Below are 17,702 nucleotides of genomic sequence, written 5' to 3' on the forward strand. Positions count from 1 at the left end.
GGTGGTGGGCAGCGGTGCTTGGGTCAGCGGAGCCTTGGGAAATCAGCGGATCAACGGAGCTTTGACATCAGCGAACATAGTGATGCTCTGTGAAGGATTCGCTAGCGGTGAATCAAAGTTGTGCTTTGCTTGGCAGATCACATTTGCTGCGGTGGTTTGTTTGGGTGTCCAGAGTAATTTTGTAGAAGACTTGGCGGCGTGTTCCTGTTGATCCTCTTGGCGGCGTGTTCTCATCTAAGAGGATTAATGGGGTGGCACTATGCCAAAAAACGAATCAGACAAAACAATTCCAACAACAACAAAATTTGTAACTGTTGTCTGATACAATCAGACGACAACAAGAATTATTCTGTTGTCCAAATTTTTGATTCAGTCAACAGTTATTACATTGCTGTTGTGCAATTGTTATTCAGATAATGGTTATATTTTGATGTTGTCTAAGTGAGTTATTTCTGATAACAGTTATTATGTTAGCTGTTGTGCAATTATTATTCAGACAATTGTGGTATTTTGATATTGTATCTATTTAATTCAGACAACAGTTATTTTTTGTTGCTTTATTATGTTGTATAACTATCTTTCAGACATTGGCTTCAGACAACAGTTATGTATTGAACTTTACTGTTGTGCAATTACTATTTAGACAATGGTTGAGTTTTGATGTTGTATGACTGATTTTATTCAGACAACTATTATTTATTGCTATTTTATTCTGTTGTTTAACTCTCATTCAGACAATGGCTTCTGACAACAGTTATTTATTGATGTTTTAATCTGTTGTGTAACTCTCCTTTAAAGTGATCGATCATGAATTTATGTTCTCCGAGTTCCGCAGTTGGTCAAAACTCAATTTTTGACTCTCCCTCCATGAATTTTGCCCGCCCATCAACTTAAACTCTCCCCTCGTTTTATTTTGAGAAAGTTAAACAAGATTCAGATTCAACCCCCCTTTCTATCTCTCTCTCGCTCTCTCTCTCTCCACAATTCTCTTCAACAAGCCCCGACCCCGGCAACCCAAAAGCAAAACTAACTCTGCCTTAGATCCCTTCCCATCCTTTCTCTCTCAATTCCATCTACTTTTCTTCAATAACGATGAGTCGTCCTCCGATTCCCTTCAAGATCCCCATTCACTCTTTGCTGAATTCACAATCCCCAATTTTCTAGGGTTTCAATTTTCAATCTCAAGAGGAGAATGGTGAAGCGGAAGGCGTCCTGGCGGAGGAGGATGTTCTCCTCACCATCATTGACCCAATCCAAGCGGTCGTCATTCTCTCTGTCGATGTTCCCAATGTCGGTAATCCTTCGAAAGCTTCAAGGTAGGCGTACGACTCCTTTAGGATAGAGGGAACAAGGGCTTACAACTGCTGGGCTCTTCAACTCCTGTTTCTGGTTAGTTTTGGAACTCTCGAGACCTCGACCCATTTTGTTCAACCCAAGCCTGGGACGGAGACCGAACTTCCTCTTCCAATTTCGGCCACCTCTGATCAACGGACCACTGGCATTAGGACCATCTCGCGACGCCTATAGCTTGGGTTTCCACCAACGAGCTCCAACGAAGCCAATTCGAAGCCGAGAAATTTCCACGGTTCCAGCTGCTCTTCTTCATTTTCCGGCAACTCTGGTAGCCGATGACGACATGCAAGGTAAGGAAATTAGTCTTCTCTTCGAGCTTTACGTCTGGTATATTTAGTTTTTGATTTTGGTTGAGTTCTGAACAAATTGATATATTTGGTGTCATTGGGCTTCGTCAGAGTTCACTACTCGCAGCGGGTGTCTCCTGTTCTTACCGGTTAAAGAAGAAACTTGAACCTCTACAGTTTAATTGAAAGAGTCATATATGGAGAAACGATTGAGACTACTTCGAGTCAAGGTAAACCATTCTCGGCATATTCTTGTGATTTTGAAGTTGGGTTGTCAATCTAAAACTAACTGCCATGTTGTAAATTGAATGGTTGAGTTTGGAGGAAAACGCAGAAATACGAAGGGAATGGGACCCAGAAGCTTGAGGATGAAGAGAAGTGGGAACCTATATTTTTAGGCTCTGCTCATGGATTATTAATGAAGATTTCACATGAAAGGTTGCTGCAGGTTGTTACATACTCCAAAACCCAAATTGGGTTTTAGACAGAAAACTGAATATAAAAGGTAATTGTGAAACACCAACCTTGGAATTGTGCATCGTACGTTGGTTGTCCACAAAGAGTTGGATAGATTATATTAATTGTAATGGTTGGTTGTGTCGAGTGTTTATGTGGGAAACAAGAATGAATGTTTGGATTTGATTATATAGAATGCGAAATACGGGTGTGTACAGGAGGTTTTGAATATGTGGGTTTGATGTTTATTGTGACTGGCCTGGCATAATTAGTTCCTTTAATTGTTAAGTTGAAGTCATTGAAAGAACTATGTTGTGATAGAATTAGAACTTGGTCTATTGAAGTTGACGTACTAGTCATTGAGAATGACAATAAAATAGAAGTAATTGCATGTACTGAGCCATGACAAGTTGAATAAGTTCACAAAAGTTAGCATTCATGAGTGGTCATGGAAGGTTTGAGACCTTGTATACTACTTGCCTGGGAGTTTAATTGAGCTGTATATCAGATATGGTGGGACTTGATTACCATGAATGATTAAATGATGTTGTTGGTAATCAGTTTGAATTCTTAGTGCATTGGTATAAAGAAATAAATATTTTCTTGGTTGAATATGATTATAATAGAGTTTTGGGTGAATTGATTGTACTGGATACTTGCTTATTTTCCGTACTCTCTACTTGTGTATTTTCAAGTTTGGAAATTGAATGGATAGAGTATTGTTCTGCCGCAGTTTCTAGGTATATATTGAGTCATTGATTACCAGATTTTCACCATGGGGGGAGCTTGTTCTAGGAAGAGAAACCATCGAGATGATGAAGATAATTTTCCTAGAGGGATTTCCAGAAGATATTCAAAAAGTGGGAGTTCAAAGTGCTTGGCAACCTCCTTCTCTCGACCTGCTATAGATATTCAACATGAAAAAGGGCAATGCCCATCCCTCATGGACTTCTACGTACGGCAAATACGTGAGGTAATTGTTTTTCTCAATGTTTCTTAGGATAGAGACTATATATTAGCTCATGCCAATTGCTTCTTTAAAGTCGTGACCGATGAACTTGGAAGTGGGTCATGACCAATGAATACGTATTCCTTGTTGGAAATGCTTAAGTCATGATGGATACAGGTTATTGGAGTTCAGTTCAGAACAGTGATCACTTATATAATATGCTCTCCAGATAATCCTTGTCATGTATTTGGTTCTTATAGGATATGTGTAACCAATAAAAACAATGAGACAAGATGCGGATTTATCTCTCTGTTTTTTATTATGACCTTCCAATGTCTTGTTTAATGAATTCTACAAGTTTTCTTATTATCAATCTCTTTTGTTTGCTTTTCCTCTCAGCGTGCAAGTGCCAAGGAACTGCTAAAGCACTGCTTTATTAGGACTGCTAGGAAGAGTCCAAGACTTCTTGAGAGAATAAGGTGCCATATATTGCTGTATGCTTGTCATTTTCTTATGTGTTATTTACTGATATTCACAAGGATGCTCTCCTGGCCTCTGGCTGCATAGATAATGTAAAACTGTACACAAGGGCACCTCAGTTTGCAACTTCTATTACTATATGAGCACATTCATTTATCAGTATGTTGTTTAAGATTATATATCATTTTAAGCTGGAATTTATTATTTGTAGGATTTTTGGGTGTGAGAACTCTAGCTGGAGAACAAGAGGATGATGGGCAGTTCTATTAGAGAAACAGAGAGGACAAGCCTTTTGAGGGCATGAGAAGAAACTGGTTTGAGGTTAAGAAAAGTGCTAAGCAAGGGCAGAAGGAAGTGGACTAGTACAATATGTTTCTGGCCTTGATGTTTAGGTAGGGTTATTATGTTAATGTTGAGGTGATGATGGAATGAATTGGTTTTGAATGTTTAATCAATGGATATGTTTTTGAATGTTGGTCAATTGGTTTTGGTTAAATGCTATGTGCATAATATGTGTTGTGACTCTCTCTCGTACCATTTCATTCCAAATGAAACTATTGTCTAACAATTGTCTGACAATGGAACATTATAAAATGGTATTCAAAAATTGTTGTATGAACAATCTAACTATAATACTTTTCAAACAATTTTAATTGCCCTACTAGAAAAAACACAACAATAAAGTACCACGTTCTTGTAGTATCAAACTCAAACACACAATGCTTTCTACAAACTTCTGTTGTCTTGTTTTAATTCACACAACAACGTTATCTCAAAAAAAGGGTCCTTGACCCAAAGCACCAAAATAAGAAAAGATTAGCCCACTTACCCAAACAATAGATTTTTATTCCCAACTACACAGTCCTACACAGTTTAACGTTAAATGACTATTTTGCCCTAAGCCTAATTAATAAAGTACAGCATTGCCACTCTCTTTCCTCTCTTCTCTTAGCTCTCTCTCTCTCTCTCTCTCTCTCTCTCTCCCCCCCCCAGACGACTCCGGCGTATCTCTCCCTCTCTCCAGACTATTCCAGCGTCTCTCTCCCTCGCTCCAGAAGACTCCGACGTCTCTTTCTTTCTCCCTAGACGACTCCGACGTCTCTCTCTCTCTCTCTCTCTCCCTAGACGACTCCGGCGTCTCTCTCCCTCGCTCCACACGACTCCGGCATCCCTCTCTCTCTCTCTCTCTGTCGAGCTTCCTCGAGCTTCGTATTGAGGTCAAGTGACTCGCTGTACCAATAAAACGTGCCGACCGGCGACGTCGAGCTTCAAGTAGGAAGAAATCGACATTAAGCTTCGGTGCCGGAGCAGTACGATTTGGCGCGACGAGGTGGATGTGGCGAACGAAGTCGGTGGCTACTCCGACGAGGACTGGAGGTTCGGAGAGGTGAGAGAGGTCGGCGGCGAGCTCCAGAGGTGATTCGATCCGGTGGTTTTGGTCCGACTATTGATTGGGGTGCCCAAATCAATTTCTAGTTTTTTTTTTTAAGTAACGGGACAGAAGGAAAGAAAAAAGAAGTTTTGAATGTCTATTGCCCCCTAATAGACGTCTATTACCCCTTTATTGGAGGGCAATAGATGGCTATTGAGGGGCAATAGACGTTTTGAATTGATGTAATTTCCTTATTTTTTTCTATAATCAAAGTTTTATTTGCCTAAATTTAGGGAGATTAGTTCTCATTCTGGCAACTGAAAGTCCTATTGGGGGGCAATAGACGTCTATTGGGGGCAATATATGGCTGATAGTAGTCTATTGGGAGACAATAGACGTCTATTAGGGGGGCAATAGACGTCTATTGCCCCTCTATTAGGGGATAATATGCATCTATTGAGGGGCAATACATGGCTGATGGTCGTCTATTAGGGGGTAATACATGACTGATAGTCGTCTATTGGGGGCAATAGACTATCGGGGCAATAGACGTCTATTGGGGAGCAATAGACCTCTATTGGGCGACAATAGACGTCTATTGGGAGCAATAGAGGTTTTTAGAAAAGTCCGGTGGGTAGCAGCCGGTGATCGGAATCTGGCGGCCGGTGACCGGATTCCTGCGAAAGTTGGCCTGATTCCGGTGACCGGGTTCCAGCGAAGTCCCCTATAGTTTCTCTCTCTTCCATTCTTTCTCTCTCTCTCTCTCTAAGTAACAAAGGTGAGGGTAAAATAGTATTAAAAAAAAATAAAAACAAAAAAAAAATCTTAATGGGGTATTAGGGAAGACCTCCTTAGAGTGTTTTGGGTAAGAGAGAATTAAAAAAACTTAGTGGGGTAAGTGGGAAAAAAATCTCTAAAAATGGTGTAAATGGACAAAAACCCTAAAAAAAATGATGTAGAACATTTAAAGGGACAACAGTTTCTACACAACTGATCTTGTCAAACTTTGCTTCAAAAGTTACTTTCCATGATATTGCTGTCGACTTAATATGACTTGCACAACGGACTCTACACAGTAGTATGTTGTCCTTTCTGGTATTCAGACAACATGTATATTAATACTAGCGCTTGTCCAAATTGGATTCAGACAACAGTTTTGTGACGTCATCTGATACCTACATCAGACGGCAGAAGTATTAACAACAACAATTTTCACTATCAGACGACAATGAAAAACTGTCGTCTGATTCATTTTTTGGCATAGTGTGGGAACTCACCGGTCTTGATGGAGTGGAAGGAAGCGAACCGTGCAGGCGGTTCGTCAAGATTGTTGGCGCTAGCGGTGCCCGTTGGCAAAGCCTTTTCTTAGCGGAGGTGCTAGGGAGGCTGCTGCCGGTTGGCGGAGTGGAGCAAAGGTTGGCTAGCGGAGTGGAGCAGAGGTTGACTAGCGGAGGTGTGCCGCTGGCGCTGATGATGATTGAAGAATGGTCATGGGTGCCTAGAGAAGTTTTCTGGGTGTCCAAAGTGAATCAACACTTTTTTTTTTGTGTGTATTGCAGCGTTGACCTTTTTGAGCTGGTGTTGACCTCATCTTGACTTGGAATTTTGCAAGCACCGAGCCCAAGTTGAACTTGATGCAAAAAAATTTTGGTTTTTGTTTTACTGCTAGGATGGGTTGGCGGTGGCGCTAGAGCAGCATGACACTATATTTTTTTTTTGGTTAAGTTGGAGTTGACCAACCTTATCAGTGTTGACTGACCCTATGGGCATTGACCAAACGTTGACCAGCCCCGATGGGCGTTGACTAGCCATGATATGCGTTGACCGAGCATTCACTACTAGAATTTTGTTCATAGACATCGGTTCTGGACCGATGTTAAACTAATTTTAGACCGATGTCTTAGTGGGTGTAGAGAAAAGTATAGACATCAGTATAAGCGCGTTTTCAACCGATGTCCCAGACAACAACCAACATCGATTCTAAAAAACAAATCGATGTATAATCGTTATAATCATCATATTTTGTATGTTAGGTATGTCTAATTCTTCATATTTTCACATTTTATGCTTAATAAAGTATATGTCGAACAATACATACGTGAACATTTGCATCGATTTCTATTCCAGAAGCGATGTCCAGTACACTTGTAGACATCAGTTGCCATGAGTATTGTTTGTTCGTGGGCATTTTTACATGTAGCTTGACACATTATTTTCTTAAGAACGATGTCTGTATCTTTAGGCGTCATCGGTTTTTTTTTAAGGACTGATGTTTCATTTAACACAGCACATCGTTTTCATTAAAGCAAAACGATGTTCAATGGTTTTATGTACATCGCTTGCTTTTTCTAGAACCGATGTGTTGTTTCATTGTAGACATCGCTTTTGTTTTGTAAAATCGATGTGCACTAGTTTTGAGTACATCGATTCTGCGGACACAACTCGATATATTAATAATCATAAGACATTGATTTTCATTTTGATACTGATTTCTAATCTCTCAAGTGACTTCGTTTTCCTTGGCATTACTGTTTTATTATGCTTTTATATCCTTCACTTCATTTTGACAAGCGTGATGAGCTAAGTTTGCATCTAGCTGCTGCTAGGAAAAGAAATGCATTTCATAATCATCCAAAAATTGGGGCTTTCCATTAATTTTCTTTCCAAATTCATGATTGAACATATGTCACAAAAGAAAACCCCAAAACCTACAAAGGATAGCCTAGAAACATATGAGCAACAATCTTCAAAATTTCTACACCAAAGTTTGCTTCAAAGCAAAAAGTAGCCTTGCTCAAAATTCATCTTAGTAGTCAAGTGCAAGAGAAATATGTATTAAGCTAAAGGTTCACATGAAGTGAAGTTAACAGCGGTAACCAGACCAATGTGACTAGATCACCTTATCAGGCTTGCCCATCCATTTCACTTCACACCCTAGCTCTTCATATTTGGCAACCAAATATTTCATAACTTACTGTAATCCAAGGCCCTGCAAGAGAATGACAAAGTCAGTTTCACAGTGCAACATAAACCTAATGACAGTGATTTCTGGTATTTACTAAACTCAACAAAAAGAAAGACCGACATGACTAAGCTTAAAAGGTACTAAAAAGGCAGTGAATCTCAATACACATAATTCACATCGGAATACCAAGTGAGAATAAGCATGACCACTTTACCTTATCACTATCATCTCTCATCACATTAGTGGTCAAAGCCATCAACTTTTTCTTGCTACGCTCTGGCATTTCTACCAAGCTAATCTGCACAAAACCCAAGAGAACCAAATGCAAATGCAAATGCACATCAATATTCAAATCAGTATTATGCAAAGATAGTCTCGATAATACTAAAACAGTTCTAAATCTGCACAGAAAATACTAAAAATTTCCACTCCAATTAAGATGCATGATGCCTCACCCCTCGCTCATCACGATAAATAATCTAATTGGGAAGATACGAGAGAAAACAAAGAAGGATTTTATACATAAGTTACAACCATGTAAACATTATAAACGAGAAACAGTATGCACCAACACCCACCTCCTTGTCTATATAGTCATTGTTTTGCAATGCATAGAGCATAGAAGTTAGGCACCCCTTTCTCTGCCAAAATACGTAACAAGATAATAAATAGTGATGATATAAATAACAAACACTAGATAGTGAAACTTCACATAAAATTATACACAAAGAGCAAGATCAGATCGTGTATAAAACTTCACATAATAGAGATTTAGCATTCTTTCACATTCCCCCTAAACTTAGCAGAAAATTTAGCTAAGTGGACCTAGCCGTTATATAAAATTAAGTGAAGCAAACTCATTCAAGCACATAGCAACTACTCAGACCACTCGTTGTAGACAGAATACCACTAAAGTACTTAGCATGCATATATATATATATATATATATATATATATATAACTCCAAAAGGAGGACTAAATAAATGTCAAATATACCTCTCCAGAAGCTGGAGTATTACGAACAATAGAAGTGATTGACGAATTGAGTCGAAGTTTCTTAATTAAGGATGTCAAATCCTAAACATAATGAACTGAGTGACAAGAAAGAGACCTCAATTTGGCCTACAGCAAAGAGGTCACATCCAATGAGATTCTAGGCTTCCACCTTTCCAATATTCCTTGAAAATCTGGAGCCGTTGAGATAAGAAAATCAGATATCAAATCTAACATAGAAAAAGATTTAGTTCAACTGCAAAATTACATGTTGAAATAAACTAATTTACCTTTTAAGGAGCTGCGGTATAAAAAAGAAGAGGAGTGATGATATCCTGGAGGGTGATATGACTGGGTGAGAATATGAAATTCCCAAACACATTAAACGGAGTTGCACAAAGTCTTCAATCTACCATACTATACTGAGGTCAGCATGACACGAAAGTCTTGAACGAGAACTCAAATGAGACTTTTGGATCATTTCTGCAGTTCCACTGTTTCATTGCAATCAATTTCTTCTGTGCCTAATATAATAAGTTTAGCAAGAATATGTATTAGTCATTCATAATTGATTGAAGTGTAGTGAGAAGATTAGCCGTTTTGCAATTCAATTCATGTAACTAAATTTCATATACTAAGTGATGATAACTTACTCAGCTATCAATTTTAGTCCTGGCCTTGATATACAGTTTGTTTGATCATTGGCCTTACCCAATGCAAAATGAGTTCTAAGGCTAAATTTTGAAGGTGCCTTCCTAACTTAGTAATGAGTAGAAATTGAGACTAGGAGATATAGATTGGGTGAGAGCATCAATTTAAGATCTATCAATCAATTGAGTTTTGAATAGAGAAAACAGAACATAAAAAAAAACACAAATAAATATTAATTAGCATTTGAAAGTAGAGGCTGAGACTACAAGAGCAGCAAAGATCAGAAATGTCAGGCTTTGTTAAAATAAAATACATTGTTTACTAAATTTAAATTAGAGCAGAGCAAGGGCAAATTTACATTATGGACTAAATTGGTGAATCTTTTTACTACTGCAAAACTAAAGCTGTAAGCTTCTTCAGGTTTTGTTATTTTCCTTTTCATTTAGGCCTTCCTAAAGCTAGAGACTCAACGCAGTTGCCTTGGTTGGCTTGGCCAAGGGACTGCTCTGGTTTGATCTCAAGCTAGGGTTAGATCATCATCATCTTTGGACAGTCAAAAGAGAGACTTAATAATCAAATTCTGCATGCAGTGGATCAATTTTGATAATTGGAAATTAACAGATAAAAGAAGAAAGAAAATGATTGGTACGTACCCAAGAAATCAGATGGGCGATCAAATCCAGACTCCATCTTTTTGTACAATTTTGCGATCAATTTTGATGTTTGGGATGTGAGAAATCTTGGACCAGTCTGGGCCTTGCCTGTCTTTGCAACTTTGAGACAGAATTGGTTTCACCTCCAACCAAACCCAAATGTACGAGAAATGAGAGCAACATCTGAAACCTCACATTTGAGAAATGTCAACCTTCTATATATGTCCCAGAGTGCCCGCCAAGCTTTCAGTGGCTACAGTTGGTGGAAATTGGGCATGTCAGCAAGATCAAGTGCTCGCATTGCTGATTCAGCACCTGGACTAGCAACCCTGAGCTCTATATGCAAGCATCTTGCACCATGTAGATACATACTGTGCTGCAAGCATGCTTGGTAGCATTTGCAAGTCCATCACAAAAATGAAGGGATCACTCAAAGAGTGGATGCATAAATATGAGTATCAACTCCAAAAAAGTTCTCTCCACCTCAGGTCCAAGAGTTACATTTTCCTCCTTATTGGGCTCCCCAACCTTCCTCTTCGACAAGCTAGGCAACTAATAGATAATGATTCAGGTCTGTCTACGCACATCTCTTAGTGCACACCCCTTGAGAAACCTTACTTGATCTTCACAATATATCATTAATCCTTCTGGAGTACTGCAAGAATATGAACACATACCAAATACAATAAGATATTGTTACCTATGGCTTGAATTAAATAAGACAATCAATCTTGGACTCTCGAATTAAAGATTAAAATTCATGATAATTGTATCTTGAAACTCAACGCCTATATACCTCTTTGGTTTTCATGACAAAACATAACTGCAGTGATTCAACGGACACCATGTTCCCCAAAAGAGGCACAAATTCACATAAACTGCACTCGTCATCCCTCAGCCTTCTGAAATTATTTGAAGATATCTGTCGTCTACTGCACAGTATGCATAGTGCAACTGTAGTTACTGATGTTTGGATTTGAATGCAAGGGGTTCAGTATTTGCTGATCTTCTCTTGTTGAGTACCACAAACTTGGTCCCAAATCAAGTTTCTTCTCATTTACCAATCTTGCTTGCTCGAAGACTTCCAGCTTATAATTATTTTCTGAAAATGTTTTAAACATATAAGTTGCATCAGACAAGGTTTTGTCTGGCTAACAAAGAAAAAGAAGAATTTAATATGCTTTCAAATGTCCCCATATTTGTAACGTACACGTATATTATCAGACCAAACCATTCTATAGAACTAAGTGAATCAAACTCATTTAAGCATATAACTGTTCAGCTAGTTAGAGAACACTGTATGTTTAAAATGCAAGAAATCTGATTCCATGCCTCTATTCTTGCAACCTCAGTGAAGGTCTGTTCCTCCCAAGATGAACAAATTCTTCACCATTGTCTTCCATAAGAACCGTAGCAGTTCCAAAAGTAGTCAGAAATGACTGTAGTCCATCTCCTCCACATATTTTTGGACATAACAAAAAGGAGGATAGAACAAATGTCGAATATACCTCTTCAGGAGTTGGAGTAATATGAACAATAGAAGTTGAACTAAATTCACATTAGACATAGCATAGCAAGTTCAAATTTACATTGTACGTGAATCTTTTTTTATACACAAAGAGCAAGATCAGATCGTGTATAAAACTTCACATAATTAGTACCAAGTACTCAATCAGCCTTCCAATTGTGCAACTTATAGTGTTCACAGACAAGACACAAGACCACCACAATCACTATTCCAAGATACAAGTAATCTCCACTTCTAGTTCGCAAACTGAGCTGATAAATTAAACAACAAAAAAGCTAACTCAGGCATACAAAAAATGCTGAACATGATTATGATAGTTTCAGCAGAACTTAAAGCATCAAAAACCATGTAGATATAACAATGAACTCCTAATATATCAAACCTCCCATAGTTAGCAGTAGTGAAGAAGCTTACAAATCATTTTCAGATCCCTCCTCATAAACAGAAGTGCTGAAAACCGGTCCCATTGATCTTTTTGAATCATTACCAATCGAGCTACCATCTCCACCTTTGCTCTTCTAGCAATACAAAACAAATAATCCGACAAGAAAACCAAACAGAAAGTAAGTAACTACACCACTGTACTAATACAGAGAAACATCGAAAACAACAAGGACTAGCGAGACCACTCACCACAATCAAACCATCAGTCCAAGTAGGATCGATATAGCTCACTAACAATATCAATGTACTTCTGCCATGCTTGCCAAATCCTCAATCACCAAATCGCCAAGAAAAACATTTCAACCTCCAGACCGTCCAATCTCAAAAGCATAACAAAATCAACAGTACGTTCAAACTCAAGGTAACCATTCAATTTCAATTGGGTGATTTATGATTCAATCAGATTAAGAAGAAGAAGATAAGAAGAGAAGAAGAAGAGGAAGAGGAGTAGAAGAAGACGGAGAGGGAGACTGGGAGAGAGAGATACCTGGAGCTCGGAGACGGAGACTCGGAGATGGGAGACCGGAGAGGCGGAGACGGAGAGTCAGAAACGGCAGAGACGAAGACACGGAGTCATGGAGAGAGTCAGAAACGGTGCAGTTGAGTGCAGCTGGGTTGCTGTGTTCGGGTTTAGGGCTCCAACCCCGACTTCGGTGGGGCTTGAGAGGAAAGAACCATTCTTCTTTAATTTCTTCAACTCTGCCAATCTCAGATCGAGGCCGAGCTCAGGATTCAGAGCTGTTACTTCAATTTTAGATCGAGGTCGGGATCTCGACGCTTCAATTCCGCCTGAGAATGGAGGAGGGATGATTGTGATGGGGAAGAGGAGCTCGATTTTAGGAGGAGCTCGAGTTTGGGTTGAGGACGGAGCTTAGGGTTTGTGTTTCAGTTTTGGGGTCGGGCGCAATTTTTTTTCTTAGTGTGAAAATTTTGAGTTTTAGTCCCCGCTTCCTCATTTCACTTAAAGACTTAGCGCTTTTTGCAAAAATAGGTTCCCGCAAATTTTCAAACAAAACTTTTAACACCGGTCATTTTAAGAACCGATGTTAATGATATACATTTAAATCGGTATTTTCGTAAAACGATGTTAGATTACTTTTTTACATCGTGGGCAAGTCTGACCGATTTAAAACATGCGATGTCTATGAACAGATTTCTAGTAGTGATTGATCGGGCCCAATGGGTGTCGACCAAGCATTGACTCGATGCTTAAGGGTCAAAGTTCATGGTACGTGACGAAGCCTTTGTGTTGGCTTCCACAGACGACGCCAATGTTAATGTTGGTGAAACCGAAAGCTTTAATTAACGATAAATAAAGAGAGAGAGAGAGACAGACACAAGAAGTATAGTGGTTCGTCTCCCGCCTTAGCGGGAGACTACGTCCACTTGAAAGCTTAACTATGTGTGTTGGGCCTTGCGGCCCAAGAGGATTACAAAGTGTGTAATGGGATGGAGTTTAAGTGAGAGGAGGGGTCCCTTTTGTAGGTAAGGGAACCCCTCTCATTTACATTTTCTTAGATGTGGGATGCAAAGCCACTATTCTAGTCTTAGAAAGCATGTTTGTGAAGTAACTTGGCAAGGCCAGAAAGGTTGCTTCCCGGCGACGTATAGACCTCCTTTGACCACCGTGGCGTAGCTTGAGTGTCGAGGTTTGAGATGTATATCGTGGTCGGATCCCACCATGGCTTGTGGGCCGACTAAGAGGGTGTTACTTATGCTTGGTGAGATAGCAAATTAGCTTGCTAGTAGAGGTATCTACAATGTTGAACACGGGTTCTTTTTAATTCCTCCAATAAGGCTTTGATATAATCAATTATGCACCATAAAAAAGAGTTATCCACCTCAATTTGAAGCACCACAGCAACCAGGCTTGTATTATGACTATTATCACATTCAACATCGAGGTACTGCCAAGTGCCAACCATATTATCGTGCTAACACTCTAGTTCTTCAGTTTTTTTGTAAGGTTAAGTTACACCGGTCTGGATTCTTTCCTAAGCATATTTCTCTCATAACGTACCTAAATTTTCGTAGAGATCAAGACACTCGTCAATTATCACATCCAGTGATCTTTAGCAAAGCTAGCTTTGTCCTTTTTTATTATTTAAATTATTTTTTCTCTTCCTTCCAACTTCCAAGCCTGCAGAAGTGCACCCCTTCCTATTCTTCTTTTACTTTTTTATACAACCCTATATCCCCAATACATACAACACCTACTAATCAAGTTGTTTTCATTAAATTTGATTTTCTGAAAATAAAATAAAAAGACCAAATTGATGGGTATGATTGATCCCAAGAGTGCTTGAAGAGAGATAATTCAAGTATAAATGAATATTTTGCAGGGAAGAATAAACTGAACTCATAAGCTCATCTCCATCTTTCTCATACTAATGAGCTTCACTTCCTCTCTCATAGCCAATCTTAGTAGGCTTAGCTTAAACCCAGAAAAACTCATTTCAAATTTCACGTTTTTTTCTTTCGATTATGGTTTCTGATGTAAAAGCAGGTGCGGATACACCGACTACACATACCTTGTTCAAATTGGCTTTGGTTTATCTTTGCTTTCGAAGAAGATGAGAAAGAGGAGAGAGAGTGGGGCAAGAATAACAAATATTATAAAGTCTATTTTTGTAAAATCAATAATTTTTATGTTGAGGCAGATAACTAGATCATTGGATCTGATAATTGACAAGTATCTTAACCTCTACGAGCTTAGCTAGGTTAGGAGATAAATGTGTTGAGAAAAAGATCTGGATTCTAGTAAGTAATAAAAAAAAATAAAACTGAACAAAAGTTGGACTTTTTAGAAAGAAAAATAATTAAGAACCAGCTTTTCATTAAGCAACATGCAGTGAGATCGTAACATCGATGCAGTTGCGCCGTGCCGGCCTTGGGCCTAGAGCCTCAGTTTTAACTTTTGAGTGGCCTAAAAAAAAAATTTAGGTTGGCCTGCAATAAAAAAGAAAAAAAAAAAAAGGAAATATGAAGAGTTTGTGTCGCTGTTACACACAAACGAGCGACAACTCCTCTCTCTTTCTCTGATTTATTTAGCCTTTGTTGAAGTCGAGGCTTTCATAGTTGAAACTTGAATGCAATTTTCAACTTTGGCGCATCAAAATCAGAAGGAAATTAAGAGAAAGTAGGAGAGTAGGAGACCAAAACCAAGAAGGAGAAGGGCAGAAGGCGACTAGGAGAGGATCAATTAAAAAAGTTGAATTTAGGGATTGAAGATTTGAATTTATATTTTTTCTCTTTCAAAAAAGCAAAAAGGTAAGATCTTTGAAGCTCTTTCTTGAATGTTTTGAAGAAATGTTGACTTTTTCATTCTCTATTTGTGTTTATGATGTTCTTGCATCCATTCAATACAAGTACCATTTAGTTTTTTGCTATATGCCTGAGGTTGAGGCTTTCTATATATAATTGTAATGAATTCATTCTCTTGTAATAATCGCATTAGACAGTCTATATATGCTTGTATATTCCTATATATGCCTGAGGTCCGTTTATATATTGTATTCTTTAGGATTCAATTGTTTTTGGTTAGCTTTGAAGTTGTTATTATGGCTCCTATTAGAAAGTTCAAGTTTGGGGATCAGAAAAGAAAAGAGAAAGAAAGGGCCGGCCCTAGTTATGACCTCCTCTTCAATTTTGTTCAGGGCCTCGAAATTTTTTTCACCTTGAGCCTCTAAACTCACAGGGCTGGCCTTGGATCGATGTCATAGAAGTTAATACTTTTTTACACTCTAAAATCTAAATACATGCAATTGTTTAAGGAAAACCGAAATTGGGAGAAAATTGAGTCGTACTTTCATTGATTATAGGGGCTTCTTTATATAGAGGATTACAAGACATAGAATCAGAGTTGTACAAGGAAAGATAATCGTACAATTAATCGGATATCTATGAATATCTCCGAGAATATCTCTAATTCAAAAACACTATTACAACTAGGTCAAGTAACCTAGAGTTTGGACTAGACACATATTCTAGATTTGCTTGAACACTCCCCTTGTGTCACCCAAACGTGGTGCTCCTCTCGTTGCCTCATAAAAAACCATGCCGAGTAACAAAAACCTAGTGGGACAAAAATAACCTCGGTTGAAGGGGAAAAAGAGCACAACACACCCTTTAAGTTTTGAGACCATACATGTAGACATCTCCCCCTGATGACAACGGTCATGGGAGTTCGGATAACTTCAGTAAACAATGCTATCAACATGCTTCTCAAAAGTGGAATTTAGGCAATGACTTAGTGAGCAAGTCTGCCACACTGTCCTCAGATTGAACCTAGTTTACTTTGATCTTGAGGAGAGCCTGTCCTTGTTGATTATGCTTGGTGTTGTCGCTTTTGATGTAGCCTTACTTCATTTGTTCAAAACAAACAACATTATCTTATACGCTCGTAGGCTCATCTGTGGTAGACTTCAAACCACAATTGTTCGAACATGCGTAACTATGGATCCAATCCATGTAGATTCACGAACCACTTCGTTAAAAGCAATAATCTCTGCATTGTTCGAAGATATAATGACTAGGGTCTATTTTGTAAACTTCCAAGATATTGCGGTCTTACCCATGGTGAACACTTAACCAGTTTGGGAATGACTTTTGTGTGGGTTAGAGAGATACCCAATATCAGCAAAACCTTCCAAAATTCATGTCGTTTTGGGATGGGGATAGTGGACGCAGGCCAGTGTTGGCGGCGTTCCTGGTGTGTTATTGGTCCTAATCCATCATCTCTCTGTAGGGATAGAACAAACCAATGGCATAGTGGGAACAATCCATCATCTTTCTGTACATCTCAAGTATCGAAAGATATCTTTTACACCAATCCAATGGCATCGCGTAGGTGCAGAGATATACCTTAACTAACAAGTTCATCACAAATGAGATGTCCGGTCTTGCGCATTGAGCTAAGTACAATAATGCACTTATTGTACTTAAGTAAGGCATTTCTGCCTCTAGCACATCTTCGTCATCATCCTTTGGACAAAGAGGATCATTTTCAGGATCAAGACTACAGAGGATCATGGGGGTGCTTAAAGGCTTGACTTTGTCAAAATTCCTAAGTATCTATCAACAAGATGCTCAAGTTCCAAACCGAGACATAGTCGTGTTCTCCTTAAATCCTTCATCTCAAACTTGGATTTCAAGTGTTCAGCGGTTTCCATTAACTCTTTAAGGGTTTCCAATGAAGATTATGTCCAACATGAATTGCGATAGAATCTGGAACTTCTCATGAAAACACGCGGGCATATCCCTTCCCAATCAAGTAGTCACTTTAGTGAGAGTTTCAACCTTATTGTAAATGCGCTCCGTGGTCTAGAGCCACTTGACTTGGGTAAATGAAGTCCACCATGAACCTTCATGTATATTCCATATCTAGATCCCCATAGAGATACGTAGTGACCACATTCGTAAGCTGCATGATCAGTAATTCGGAAACTACCAAACTGACAGGATAGTGAAGTGTAGTGACATCCATTACGAGAGAATATGTCTCATCATAGTTGATTTTAGGGCATTTTGTGAGAAGCTTTGTGCCATAAGGCGAGATTACCATATTTTTTT

General features: G+C 38.8%; 4 long non-coding RNA genes across 5 annotated transcripts; 1 reads left to right on the forward strand and 3 right to left on the reverse strand.

Moving 5' to 3' along the window:
• The first annotated feature begins 908 nt into the window (after positions 1-908).
• Positions 909-4,021, forward strand: LOC112182810. Of its 2 annotated transcripts, XR_002929566.2 has the most exons (6): positions 909-1,643; positions 1,752-1,870; positions 1,975-2,145; positions 2,830-3,069; positions 3,445-3,524; positions 3,737-4,021. It is a non-coding gene; the product is annotated as an uncharacterized LOC112182810 (long non-coding RNA). The 2 variants fall into 2 exon arrangements; XR_002929564.2 differs by having other exon boundaries at positions 1,752-2,145.
• Positions 4,022-7,516: 3,495 nt separating this feature from the next.
• On the reverse strand, positions 7,517-8,308 carry LOC112182247. The gene is made up of 2 exons (XR_002929345.2): positions 8,077-8,308; positions 7,517-7,886 (listed from the first exon to the last, which is right to left on the reverse strand). It is a non-coding gene; the product is annotated as an uncharacterized LOC112182247 (long non-coding RNA).
• Positions 8,309-10,555: 2,247 nt separating this feature from the next.
• On the reverse strand, positions 10,556-11,258 carry LOC121051007. Its single transcript, XR_005804763.1, has 2 exons — positions 10,956-11,258; positions 10,556-10,814 (listed from the first exon to the last, which is right to left on the reverse strand). It is a non-coding gene; the product is annotated as an uncharacterized LOC121051007 (long non-coding RNA).
• An 848-nt stretch (positions 11,259-12,106) lies between these two features.
• Positions 12,107-12,907, reverse strand: LOC121051008. The gene is made up of 3 exons (XR_005804764.1): positions 12,619-12,907; positions 12,321-12,451; positions 12,107-12,205 (listed from the first exon to the last, which is right to left on the reverse strand). It is a non-coding gene; the product is annotated as an uncharacterized LOC121051008 (long non-coding RNA).
• Between the last annotated feature and the right edge of the window lie 4,795 nt (positions 12,908-17,702).

Source organism: Rosa chinensis, chromosome 1 (genome assembly GCF_002994745.2).
Source record: "Rosa chinensis cultivar Old Blush chromosome 1, RchiOBHm-V2, whole genome shotgun sequence".
In the NCBI taxonomy this organism is placed as follows: domain Eukaryota; kingdom Viridiplantae; phylum Streptophyta; class Magnoliopsida; order Rosales; family Rosaceae; genus Rosa; species Rosa chinensis.